General features: G+C 46.8%; 1 protein-coding gene across 2 annotated transcripts in view; it reads right to left on the reverse strand.

The window, feature by feature from the left end:
* Positions 1–14,491, reverse strand: part of CYRIA (CYFIP related Rac1 interactor A) — a 101,629-nt gene that overhangs the window by 68,217 nt on the left and 18,921 nt on the right. The window contains exon 2 of one of the 2 annotated variants that reach the window (XM_088841201.1): positions 10,333–10,408. The exons of the other annotated variant lie outside the window; for it this stretch is intronic. The gene's annotated coding sequence lies outside the window, so the exon portion shown is untranslated. The remainder of the gene's footprint in view (positions 1–10,332; positions 10,409–14,491) is intronic. 2 annotated transcript variants of the gene reach the window in all.

Here is a 14,491-nt window from a genome sequence, read left to right on the forward strand (position 1 = left end):
TTGCAGAGGTCTTTGGAACTTAGGGCTCTCAAGGTCTAAGACAGCCCTTCAGTGGAGTGTTTCTAAAAGAGCTTAGTCTGGGATATATATTATATACTGCCCTTGGAGAGAGTGGTTTTCTGACAAGCCAGGCCTCTGCTGAAAACACTGTGAAAGCGGAGGTCCTCCTGCAGACACCGCAGGCCAAATTCAACAGGTTCTAGTTCTCACCCCACTGACTCTTGCTGTGCAATCCTGGGTGAGTCGCTTTATTTCTCTGAGCCTCAGTTTTCCTTATGTGAGACTCAGCGGTAATGACATTCTGCTCATGTCATTTCCCAGCAAACTCTGTTTTCTAAAACTTCATAGAAAGTATAAATCTCCTTTCTCTCGGACGTGACAAGGCTAGTCAGACTCCACCCTCCCAGACAGAGCCAGACACACCTTCACAAAGCAGGGACGGGAGAAATGAGGGGCTGTCCATTACACTCAGGAAGAGGAGAGGATCCCGGTCAATAGCAGCAGGAGTGATGAGAACAGCCTGCAGTGACAGCTGGGAGCCGGCTTATCTGAGCTGATGACAAGATGCCGGTCACCCTGGCCCAGGCAGACAAATACTGGGGACCCTCAGACAATAGCACAGCTGCTCCAGTTCCTGGGCCCCCCTCTGTTGCGAGGCAAATTAGGAATCGTTAAATCAGCATTCATCCTCAATATGCACAGGGCTTCTGCCTTTCTTAATAGCACAGGGATGTAGTGGGCAAACACACACACCTCCCCATCAGGATCCCAGACACCCTTCACCTGGCCCTGGGGAAGAGAGAAGGGGGAACCGTGGACATAAACAATGCCTGGGATGCGATCAGACCGACTACAGAAAAATGCATCGTCCTTCTGAGACCCACTAATTTCTAATGAAATCCATATTCCTAAGACTAGTGTTCAAATCTCTCCATGATCAGGTCCATATTGAAAGAAAACCACACTTATATGAGCCCTCAATTTAAGCCCAGTGTTCGTCCGCCCTGTTGTGCAGCCTAGACTTACCTCTCCACACACCTCCATCCTTTTTACCACCCATCCAGGTCAGCAGCAGTCTCACCTCCTCCAAGAAGTCTTCTCTGATACTTTTCTGATACCCAGTCCACACAGACCTCTGTTTTGTCTGAACTCTCATAGCAGTTTCGGCCTGCACCAATCAGCATTTTTGCTTCATCGCTTTTTGACTGTTCTCTTACACCAGCCTCCCAACTGGTTTCATCCTGCCTGGACTCAGACCCATGTTCTGCAGAAAGAGCTTTCTAAAGCTTATCAGATGATGTATGTTCCCTGTTGAAAACTCTGCTAGTACTTTCTACCACTTCTAAGGTCAAATTCAAATGCCACGGCACACTCCCGCCCCTCCCCTGAGGCTGCCCAGGCTCCAGTGATGCCAAAGTACTCCTGAGTTTATATATTGAGGTGGTACCAAGAGTGGGATAAGAACTCAGTTGCGAACTCCTCCCAGTTTCAAGCTCCCCTCCCCAGGTCAAATGCTGGACCACAGAGAAGATGGCTAGGAGCAAATGGCATTGAACCGTGGCCAAGGTAAAAACAGTCAAGACCAACTAAGTGCTCAGTCATGTCCGACTCCTTGCAATCCCATAAACTGTAACCAACCAGGCTCTTGATCTTAATAAGCTTACAGCATTATAGTCTTCAGTCAATCCACTGACCAACCAAAAGGGAGAGTAGGCATCTGGGACTGGGACATAAGACAGTTCATTTGTCCTTTACAACCACAGTGATGAGGCAGTGTTCACAGTCATGGAAATTGAGGCTTACAGAAGCTGAGCTCATGCCTGAACTAAAACTCCAGCCAAGATCCTACCTAGATATTCTGGAATGGTATATGGAACACTGCAGCCCAGTGGCCATCACGACCTTGTACCTCTAAGTACCTCCCATTCAACTTGTCTGATGCTGAGCCAAACACTTCGTTCCTGCCTGAGTTCATTCTGTCCAGGAGACCCTCCCAATGAGCTCCTGTAACTCCTTAGATGGAAAAATTGTGAAACTGGATGTTCATCTAAGAGAAAAGGGAGAAAATTCCACTCTAGCTGTTCTATTGTTATCCAGAGGTGATCAGAAAGCCCGACTAGCCTAATCGTATCCCCAGTCGTACCTCATAGTCATAAGAGTGTGTGTTTATGGTAGAAAGGGTAGAAGAACAAGGTTCGGAAGACAGAAAGACCACTGTGTGGACACTGTGTGGACAGAAGCACACGTGGCACCAGCTCACCAGAGCCAATTATATGTATGTCTTCCCAACTTCATATTCAGTGAGGTCTTACAATTAGAAACTGGCAATGTGGGCATACTTGCACTGTGGAAATTGGCAAACACTCCTAGTGAGGTTTGTTTATGTTTTTCCCCAGAGGGTCAGTTATTAAACATTAACCAGGCACCACTCAATGGATCCATCAGAAGTCACTGAGTTAGGATGATGGGGGATTTAAACTGTAGCTACAGCTGTGCCCCCAACTCACTATTTGACCTGAGCACGTTTCTCTCCTTCTTGATCCTCAATGACTTTAACTGTAGGCTGGGAGCAAAGAATCCTTGCTTTCCTGACACACAACTATATAAAGTAGGACAGTGGACCTAAGGGCATTTTAGTAAATGTAAAGATAGCTTGGTTGGTAAAGAATCTGCCTGCAGTGCAGGAGACCCCAGTTCAATTCCTGGATCAGGAAGATCTGCTAGAGAAGGGATGGGTTACCCACTCCAGTATTCTTGGGCTTCCCTTGTGTTTCAGCTGGTAAAGAATTCACCTGCAACGCGGGAGACCTGAGTTCGATCCCTGGGTTGAGAAGATCCCCTGGAGAAGGGAAAGGCTACCCACTCCAGTATTCCGGCCTGGAGATGTCCATGGCCTAGAGAAGTCCATGGGGCTGCAAAGAGTCGGACATGACTGAGAGACTTTCACCTTCAAAGTTGTGAGGATGTATTTGGCAATGTCTGCAGGCATTTCTGGTTGTCACAGCTGGAGTGTGTGCAGTGCCACTGGCATCTCGTGTGTAGAGGCCAGAGACACTGCTAAACACCCTACAATGCACAGGACATTTCCCACAATAAAGACTTATTTTGCCCCAAATGTCAGTAGTGCCAAAGTTGAGAAGCCCTGAACTAAAGACACTTAAACACGTGGCCTGTTGAAGTTCCCTAAACACACCAGCATCCAGGAGGAAAATAAAGGCAACTCGGGTCAGTTCGAGGAACCCTGGAGGGTCAGTGGGTGCAGAACAGCGTGATACGTGCTACAGGGTGACAGACCAAGGACACGACAGAGTTTCTGCACCAGCACAGTGCCTGGCATACAGTAGGTGCTCAGTAGTGATCTGTGGGAAAAGCAATGAGTCTAGCTGGACCCACAGTGTAGTCTCTCTAGTAGACTCACACTCGTGTGTGTGCACCCTCCATCACAGGGACACCAGCTAGAAGAAACTGACAAGAGGGATTTCACCTCCTCTGGGAGGGAGATGGGAGGAAATGGTGTGACATCCCAGCCCCAGGGACTCGGCTTAGACAAATAATCACCAGCCTGACAGTCACAGCAGCCAGTCGTGGTCAGAAAAGCAATCTTATTTAAGTCGCTTTCTAATAGGAGTTGAAACATCTTGAAAGGTGAGGTTTTTGAACTCTCTCTGGAGAGGTGATTGTTAAAAACACACAGCACACAGTCTTGCTTTCCACACGTTCACAAACCACTTTTTTTTTTTTTTTAAGACAATCCTTTTATCCCTTGTACCACTTGGGACTGCAAATGCATTTAGCACAAACCACCCGAAGCAGAAACGGCGTTGGTTAAGAAACCCTCCAAGCACCAGGGGAAGCGGGCTGGCATGGCACAGATGCTCACAAGAGAAAAGCGATGACATGCCACATACCAACTGCCCCAACTCCTCTGGGGCCTGAAGTCAGCAGGGCTGTGAGGAGAAGTTTTGCCACAAGTCTTTCCTGGAAGACCCCCAGTGAGCCTCTCGGTTCCCTGTCCCTGGGCTGGACTGGGAGAGGTGGCCCATTTCTCAGGGAGCAGATGACAGGATGGGACCCCCCTCGGTGTCTCCCTGACTATGAGTCATCTGACTCACAAAGCCTTTTAATTAAAATCCCAAGGGTTCAGAGCTAGTTCTAGATGTAGCCGGACCCAGTGGCTTCTCAGGCACCAGAGCTGCCAGCAGAATGACGAGGGTCAATTGGTTTCTCCTGGTCTACCGATGACAGCTCACTCAGCTACCAATTAGGCTGGAAGCCACCTGAATACCTGCTCCCCTCCCCCACACCCCTTTGAGAATGAGGGGCCCCTGGTCCAGGGGAGGGGTGGACTGACCCAGGCCTCCTGTGGGGTTTCCTATTGACTCTTAGTCAAGGGCACTTTTGTGACTGCTTAGTGAGTCTTTTTGTTCAGGTCTCTGAACTCTAAAAGGTGAACCCTACTTGGAGCATTCAGTTCAGTTCAGTCGCTCAGTCGTATCTGACTCCTTGCAACTCCATGGACAGCACACTTAGTACACCAGGCTTCCCTGTCCATCACCAACTCCCAGAGCTCACTCAAACTCATGTCCATCATGTCAGTGATGCCATCCAACAATCTCATTCTCTGTCGTCCCCTTCTCCTCCCACCGTCAATCTTTCCCAACATCAGGGTCTTTTCCAATAAGTCAGTTCTTTACATCAGGTGGCCAAAGTATTGGAGTTTCAGCTTCAGCATCAGTCCTTCCAATGAATAGTCAGGACTGATTTCCTTTACAATTGTCTGGGTGGATCTCCTTGCAGTCCAAGGGACTCTCAAGAGTCTTCCTGGAGCATAGGCATAAGCTAGTTATGGTCCAGGTAGGACTTGGGGCCACAGGATGGAAGCAGGGCAGTTTCGGGGAAAGAAATTTACAAAGTAACCAGCACTCAGTGAGAACTTGGTTCCATCCTTGGCTGAATTTGGCCCCTTCCATCCTCATCTCTCATTCATTTCTCATGTCCATGACCCAACAACAGGTCATGACACAGACTAAGAAAAGTAAAGAAAGGCACTAAAGCCCAAAGGAAGGACTGAAACTAGTGAATCCCTTTGATTCCAATGCTCTTGTCTTAAATTATTTTCTTTTTCATTTAGAGTCATAATACTGAAAGAAACAGTACAATAATGTCTTCAGTAACGCCTGAATTTTATTTTACAAAATAAAAAATCACTTTGCTTCATTATTAGTAATCTTCAGAATGACCTGACGGCAAGGTTGACTTTTTTTCCTACTAAAAAATTCCTACAAAAGTGGTCAGTATCTCTAGATGTGGTCCCAAGGGCCTGGGTCAGTAGAAGGGATAAATAAGATCTCGGGACCTCATCTTGGAATCTGAAAGCAGTTATGCAACTGAACGACACAGGAGACAATATACAACCCTGCCTAGTGGGCTGAACCCTTGAATAGGGGTGCATTCAGATATAAGGAGGAGGAATCTCACTGAGGTCTGCCCTACAACCTGTCACTAGCTTCCTGTGTTTCTTCCATTTGGGGATAAAGATTCTGAGAACAAAGTATGGCCCCCTCACCTGTTTACTGGGAACTCAGGAGCTGCCAGGAAAGATAAAGAAAAGAAACAAGAATTAAAATACAGTTTTGGTGGTTGCTGTAAGGGGGAAGCAGAGGCTGGTATGGGAGCCCTAAAGGGGGACCCTGAACTCCATCCACATGGTGGGAAGCCAATGAGTCAAGGCTTCGTGGAGGGGTCAATGTCTGAGCTAAGTCTGGAATCCACACTGGACTTAGCCAGGCCAATAGGGGGGTTGAGAAGGAGAGGGGGGAAAGAGGACAGAGGTCACAAGGCAATAAAAATGAATGGAGGTGATGAAGCTCCTGACGTAAGGACCTACGTGAGTTGGGTATGGCTGGTTCAGTTCAGTTCAGCTGCTCAGTCTTGTCTGACCTTTTGTGACCCCATGGACTGTAGCACGCCAGACCTCCCTGACCATCACCAACTCCCAGAGCCTACTCAAACCCATGTCCATCGTGTCGGTGATGCCATCCAACCATCTCATCCTCTGTTGTATGGTTGGACTATGAGACAATAACAGGTCAGGTGGGAGGGAAACCTGGGCTGAAATGGAAGCCAGACCACAGGGGCCAGCAGAGCTTTGTAAAGGAATCTACCCTTCACATGGGAGCTGGATCCTACTGTTCACCCTTCACTGTTTGTCAGGGAGGGACAGGGTGACATGGTCAGGTTTATCTTTTACATCATGCCAGCGTGTGTGTGTGTGCGTGAGCGTGTGCATGAGCACACATGTGTGGACACACTATTCCATCCTGGCTGTCAATTATTTCATCTCTAAAATGAGGAAAACACATTGTGTGCTCCATATCTCCAACGTGTTACAGGAATGAAATGAGATATTTAATAAAAGGTTTATTAAAGATTTAAAAATCTGAGAAGCCTCTATGAAGAACGACCCCCAGCTTATCTCAAGGCTATCAAATATGAAAATATACTCCCCAGAAGAATAAACAGAGAGTAGGTCATAGCGCTCAGAGCAGAGGAGCCCACAACCCGCAGCCCCAGGCCTTCTTCTCTGGAAGGCCCTCTAGGATTCTGCACCCAGGGAGCGTCTTGCCCAGGGCACCTGTGTTCAGGACTCACTTTCCAATTCACGGGTCAGCAGTAAGGAGGCAAAAAAAATCAAACACCAAACACCCAGCTTTTTTGTTTATCCAGTTAATGTCCCCAGTTTCAGATAAAATAATTATTTTCACAATCCTCAGCTTGGATCTTACAGAACACATAGGTGGGTAAAATACTTGCTATTCAAATGAAATGGCAAGTCCTTGCCAGAAAAGGTGGGCAGAGAGACCTGCCCAGTGGATCTGTTTTCTTCTCTCCACCAGTCCGGCCTCTGGGAATGGCTGTTGGGTTAGTCACTCAGTCGTGTCTAACTTCTTGGGACACCATGGACTGTAGCCCGCCAGGCTCCTTTGTCCTTGGGATTCTCCAGGCAAAAATACTGGAGTGGGTTGCCATTTCCTTCTCCAGGGGATATTCCTAGACCCAGGGATCGAACCCAGGTCTCCTGCACTGCAGGCAGATTCTTTACCATCTGAGCCACCAGGGAAACCCTGGGGATGTCGGACTCCTGTTGAAATCAGCAAAGACAAAAGCCGTGACAAGCTGCTCACCCGAGTACCTGGAGTGCAGGGCTTAACGCTGCCTTCACAGGGGAGTGTTTCCAAGCCTTGCACAATTACCTTTATTAGCATAACGTTTTGTCCTGCCTTTTGTAAAACACTTTCTATTTCCATCTCAGGAAGAATGCAGCAACAGAAATTACTGCTACTGTGGGGAGGTGAGCTAGACTATAAAATTTAAACCATGGGGCATTCGTTCAAGGCTCCTGGGTAAGGATGTCTCTTGATACATAATTCATGATAGCCTTAAAGCTTGGCCTACTTCTGACACAGGGATCATATATTTTGGAGAAGTCAGGTGGAAGGCAGGGAGAAGGAGAAAAATCACTTTTAAATGGTTCTGTTGTGTTCCGCCTTGTGGGTAAAGCCAGACCATATTTTGGACCGCTCTTTTCTACCAGAAGGGCTTCCCTCAAAGACATTTAAAAAAATGTTTTTCCTCTTAAACTGAAAAGACAGCATATCACCCGGTTTCAGTTTTATCTTCTGTAACACTAGATAAAGATGAGGCTGAATCCATCTGTTAACACATATAGGCTGCAAACTGTGTGAAAGCGTGCACGCACATAAACACACATACACTCACATGCGAGCACTCACACACACACACTCATTGCAAAAAGGGAGAAAAATCCACACTTTTAAAAAATTTATCATCCAGCAATGCTACCCAATGCAGATGAGATAGCACCACTTTTATTCTTTCATGGCAGATTCAGGAGGAAGTCAGCCTCGCCCCAAAGGCTGCTCCCCCAGTGTTGCTGCCACTTGCACTGGGATCCTGGGACTGGCTGCAGGCCAGGCCCTTCCCCCCACAGCCTGGGGTTCCATTCTCGCAGCCGAACTCAGTAATGATCCCCTGGGCACCATTACCTGCCGTGTCTCAGCCCACTCTAGCTGATGCTGAAAGAATCACTGGGCAGGGAGGGGGTTTCTATCCTCTGGTACAAAGGCTACACTCTTGAGGCTGGATTTTCAGGGGGAGAATAATCAAGCAGGCTGCCTGGACCCCATCTGGGCCACTTGGCACTTCCTAGGGCACCGCTGGTGGGGGTGGCACTGCACATTACCCTCTTGAGGCTTTGAGAACTGCTTTTGCTCAACTATTCCTGAAAATGCTGTATGCAACTGATCAGATCAGATGAAACAGATCAGAGATTGGCGGTTGGAGGTGACCTAGAGGAGCCCTTGCCAGAGCACACATTGCTCACATCTCCACAATACCTCTTTTGAGTGGGCACCATGCAGGTGGAAAGTCCTAAAATGCACAGCGTTAATTTGTTTCTTAAATGCAGAGACCATGGGCATCACAGCGTTCCAAAAATAAGCCAGCTTCATTTCACTAATGAGGTGAAGGTTGAGCACCCACAGTTTGGAAGAGGATGGGGGTGGAGGTGATAAGCAAGAGGGGCCGCCAAGGCCACCTGGCACTTGAAGAAGGGGGCTTCCCAGGTGTCGCTAATGTGAAGAATCGCCTGCTAATGCAGGGAACATAAGAGACATGAGTTCAATCCCAGTGTCAGGAAGATCTCCTGGAGGAGGGCATGGCAACCCACTCCAGTATTCTTGCCTAGAGAATCCCATGGACAGAGAAGCCTGGCGGGCTGCAGTCTATAGGGACACGACTGAAGTGACTCAGCAAGCACACACGCATGCATGTGGTCTTTAGGGAGGGCCCAGAGCCCCAGCTACAATCCAGGCAGCCCACACTCTCCAACGCCAGGTCCTGGGGATTCTGCTTCTGTGCATTCCCACATGGCCCCTCCCCACCCTCCCACTGCAGCTGCCCTAATTTAGGTCTTCATTATCTTTCTCCTGGATGGTTTTGCACAGGCAGCCAGATGACTCTTCCTGAAGCAGCAGAGCTATGATCACGCCACTCCATGGCTCAAAGACCTTTAATGATTTCTCCATGGGCTAAAAAATAAAAGCCAAGCTTCAAATTTTTAAGGTCCTCTTCACCAGGTCCCAGACAAAATTCTAGCCTCACCTTTTCTTTCTTTCCTGTACCCCGCCGTCCAGCTCAGGGTCACCTTTCCAGCTGTCCCACCTGCATGCCCTTGCTCTTCTATTTCCCTCTATCTAAAACACTCTTCTCTCTATTCCATCTCCTGAAATCCAAATCCTATTGATCGTTTAAGACCAAACTCAAAAGCTACTTCCGCATGGTTTCAACACTGATCCCCAGGGAAAATCTCTCTGTCCTCTGAATCCTGTAATTTTACTGTATCAACCACATTCTTTTGTGATAACAGATTCTGATTAAGTGTTGCTGTACTCCTTAAAATATGAGAAGAGGGCAGAGGAGAACACGACTGACTTAGCAGCTTTATTCTATCTCGATCAGTCCTGCACACAGTAGGTGCTCATTTATGTTACATAAGTGAATCACCCATGTGAAGATGTCTGCAAGACTGCAGACATGCAGCTATTTTGTGCAGGCACAGCTATTTAAAGAGATCAAATGAGTACAGTCTAGAGGCGCATCATGAAAGGACCGTGCGGTATGCAGAGGAAGCAAGCTGGGTGGTCTGGGGTCAGAGGTAGATGACGCTAATGACCTCCTTGATGATAAATCCAATGGTCAATTCTCAGCCTACATCTTTACTAGACCATCAGCAATTCTGCAAGATTGAGTCATCATTCCTTCTAGAAAGTCTTAGGAGATTACAGTTTCTTATTTTTCCTCCTAGTTAATCTCTGTTTCCTCCCTGTCTCCCTGGTTGATTCCCTTTCTTTTTTTCTAGAACTCTTGATATTGGCATTCCCTAGGACTCAGTCCTTTAGTCCCTCTCTTCCTTACCAGGACTCATGACTTTAGTGACCTCACCCGGTTTCACAGCTTTCAAGTTGTCTATATTTTGATAAATCTCAAATGCGTATTTCCATTTTTGACCTCTTCCTTGCTTGCACTAACCACAGTCTGCTCAAAATCCACACCTGGATGCTGAACTCAAACTTAATGTGGCCCCACACTGAACTCCTCCCTGCTCCCTAGCCTACTTCATCCAGTCTTTCTCATCTCAGCTAATGACATTTCCATCTATCCAGTTTCTTAGCACAAAACATTGAGTCATCTTAGCCGCCTCTTTATTTCACATCCCACATCCAACCTTCCAGGAAGTTCTTTTGGTTTTACCTTTAAAGGACATCCAGCACAGATCCAAATGTATCCCCTCACTCCACATTGTCCCATGCTCTTTTGACCTAATAAGCTAGAAGGCAATAAACATTATTTTATTACCTTTGCCTGAGTCATACTAATTTTATTATCTACTTTTTCTCACTAATGTCTCATAGGCCCAGTACATGGCACAAAGTAGGCATTCAATTAATATTTATCAAATGCATGAATGAATGATTTTAGCTGATCATCTCTGAACTGTAGCTTAAACAATAAATAGCATTTAGCCCCAGAGAAAGGCAGCCACAGCCAAAAGGCATCTGTAGGCATGGGGCACGAAAAAGCCAGGGGCTAGAGATAGAACCTTCACCAACATCTTAGGATTTGACAGTGTCACAAGCCTGCCTGCATGATACAAAACCATGAAAGAAGCAGACTTGAGCAGTTTCCAGCTTATCCAGACCAGCCAAGGACGTTTTCAAGGGACTTCAATGGACAGCATGCTTCTTTTGTTAAAAAGACATGCAATCAAAATGAAATGAGACATACAAAAGTTGGTAAATAATTGTGTAGAAACATCCCCTGTACAATTTTATTTACAGTACACATCTTTTTCCCTACAAAGACTTTATCCCTAGTTCTATTCATGCTGTGCTACGAGCTTAGTCACTCAGTCGTGTTCAACTCTTTGCAACCCCATGGACTGTAGCCCGCCATGCTCTTGTATCCATGGACTTCTCCAGGCAAGAATACTGGAGTGGGTTGCCATTCCCTTCTCCAGGGGATCTTCCCAATCCAGGGATCAAACTCGGGTCTCTTGTATCTTCTGTACTGCAGGCAGGTTCTTTACCTTCTGAGCCACCAGGGAAGCCCAGTTCTTGCCATATCCACCCAGAATTAGACATCCTGTAAGTGCATGTTCAGAACCTAGCCATGTCAGCCCTGCTCCCTGTCATACTTTTGGGGCCCACCCAGGCATAGTGTTTTAAAATGATTCGTCTGATGAATGAGGAAATGAATGAATGCCTTCTGATCATCTCCCGCCAGGACCAGTTCCTTGATGTAAGAATATACTCTAAGAAAGAACGCTCCTTGAGACATGTCTTCAAGGCAGAATATACATCACTCTTCATTTCCACCCAGTACCTTACACTGGAAAGATCTGGTGTCTAGAAGTCAAATTCATCTACATGCAGACCTGCAAGCAGGCAAGGGCACCAGGGCACATCCATCTTCATGACCCTCTGCCAGCATCTCAGCATCTCTACTCTGTTGCTGGGATTTGACCCGAGGTGGAGAGTTGGTGTGAACCTCTCAGTCGTGGGGTCTACCTGCCATAAAAGGAGGTTAGGACTGGAACCAGAAAGACTCCACTCTACAGCCAGTCCTTGTAGTGGAAGGGTTGAGTCAGAGATGCCTCAGTGTATGCATCTCTAAAATGGGAATTATCACACCAGAGGGCCGCCAGAGGACTGGGAACCCCGTGGAAAACTAGCCTCACTGAGTTCTAGCCATGGATGACCATTCCTCCGCTGGGCACTCTCTGCCATGTTCCCCAGGGAGATGGGGCTTCTCCTGCTATTCAAGATGCATCTGTCCAGCAGGTGCTGTGGCCTAACCACTGTCATCCAGCAGCAGCTTCCTCTTGGCGTGTTTTCTTCGCAGATGGTCATGAAGACACTTGCCATCACAAAACTCAGAAGCCTGATTAGGGGCTTTGGGGCTCTGATTAGAGTCAGGAATTAACGGGGCTGGAGAAATTACTTCCTTGGAGGCCACACTTAGATAATCACATGGACGATGAATCCAGTATCACTGTGCGTGTTTTCTGCTACCTTTGGGGGTGAGGTCTTTAACTTGGAATGGGGTCAGTGATTGCCACGGGAAATAAGGGGAAAGTAGAGCAGAAAAATAAGCAGGATTTTCATAGCTCTGCTGCACACATAAACACACACCACACACACACACACACACAAAGACGCAACCATTAAGTCTCCTGGAGAACAGTAGCTGATTAGATTTACCTCATCTATCAAGGAAACTGATTCTCAAGGAATCCGGTTAACAGCAAAACAAAAATGTATAAATTCCCTTTGTTTTCATTGCAGGAGAGAAAGACTTGGGTCAGTTAGAACATTCTTTCATCTGAAAGTCATATTTCATCTGAACTTGCAGATGTTCTGGGGACAACTGGCAGGCAAGCAGAACACATTCATAAGAACCAACATTCTTTCCATTTTTTCCCCAACACGAGGGTACTCTTCTGGCCACTAACAAAAATCACACAAGACTTATGCCCGGCCTTTATCAGCCTCTAAACTAATGAAGTCCCGTCTTCTTGGCTTGTATTTCTACTCAGCAAACATTCGTTGTGAGCAACGACGAGGAGCTAAGGGTATGGAATTTGGAGTGCAGGGTCCTGGCTTCAACTTAAAGTGAAAAGTGAAAGTGAAGTCGCTCAGTCGTGTCCGACTCTTCACGACCCCATGGACTGCAGCCTACCAGGCTCCTCCATCCATGGGATTTTCCAGGCAAGAGTACTGGAGTGGCTTGCCATTGCCTTAAACAGCCTTAAATAGGCACTTCCTATCCTGCAGTCTCAGTTTCCTTACAGTATCAAATGAAGCTAATATACGCCACCCATCTCACATGGCTGCTAAAATTTAAGTGAGCTCCCATATTACAGCCCTGGTGCAGCGTCTGATATGTGAGAGGCTTGCAAGAACACTGAATATGAATTGAATGCCTGTTAAGTAAATGCCACTCTGTTACGTGAACCACACGTAACAGAACCTGATTTCAAAGTGGTCGTATTACTGGAAAAGGAGATGGAATACATTCACCAACGATTCTAACATAAGATAAAAACTAGTAAAAGCTCTAAGATGTCACCAAGAAAATGTGCTGGAGGGTGAGACAAGGCAGAGATTATTTACAGCCAGGGGCATTTGGGAATGTGTTCCGGAAGAAGAGATACTTGACGTAGGAGGATGCCACAGTTTATTTTAAAGGAAAAGGACGGATGATAGTTTATTTATACTTTAATACATAGAAAAGTCCAAGCCATTATGCTTGGTAATTTTGGGGGGGGCAGTAAGAAAAGAAAGGGAACATGACCAAGACCTTGTCCCTAGATAATGTATAACCCAACTGGGAAGAGATCATGTGAATATACATATACACACAGTCAAGTCAGCTGTCCCTGACAATTTGTAACAAATGGTTGATGGATAATTCAGAAAGCTGGAGTGACTAAAATGTTATGGCAAGCCACGTAATGTAATCGCAAGTGCCACCAGGTCGCTCTAGGGTTTCCCTCCCCAGGTGTCAGCATTACCATCTGTGAAACAGACCCAGCCGTGTGTGGCAAAGATGTCCTTAGTCTAGGAAGATAGCTGATGAGGTCAGGGTGGCCAGGCCACTCACTCTCTTACAACCACAAGCAGCTTCCACGAGCACACCATTTCCTCCGTGTACTGCACACACATTACCATTTCCCAAGTGGCTATGACATCAAACACTGAAAATCCCTGGTCTAGATGATCTCAAAGAATCCTGCCTGTTTGGTCAACCTATCAAGCAGAGGTCTAGTGTGGCCCTGAAAATGGAGAGGTCCTGAACTGTCTAAAAGCAGAGTCTCAGAAATCCAGAGAAGCTGGTCCATGCACAAGGAGCTAGGGTTCTGGGCACAGCCCTGGTCAGTGAGCTCAAGTCTCACGTGGCTGCTCCATTTAGCAGCTACCATAACCTGGGTCGAATGTTCCTATGAGCCCCTGAGCCTTAGTTTCCTCTTCTATAAAATGGGCATAAGTCATAAAGCATGATGTCCAGGATTGTTGGGAAGACGAAGGAAGACCATGCAGGTGTAATCCTCCTGAACATCCGCGTCCTTGAACTTGAATGCGACATCAGAGGCACCTACAGAATGTCCTCCCCCACTAGCCAACAGAACGGAAAGTGATAAAGATGTAAATAAGGCCTGTATTTTCCCAGCTATTAATAAAACACCGCATTCTAAATGAGCTGCTGTGTCTTGCAAAAACCTGTTAGTGCTGGTGACAAAAGGCTTAGATGCTAAAGTGGATTTTGAAATTCCTGGACGCTCAGGATGAAGTTATTTAAATTAAAGGTGTTAGAGAAAAGGTAACCCACAATTACAGAATAAAAAGCAAAA

Source organism: Moschus berezovskii, chromosome 11 (genome assembly GCF_049115385.1).
Source record: "Moschus berezovskii isolate FMDL1 chromosome 11, NW_MosBer_1.0, whole genome shotgun sequence".
Lineage (NCBI taxonomy): Eukaryota > Metazoa > Chordata > Mammalia > Artiodactyla > Moschidae > Moschus > Moschus berezovskii.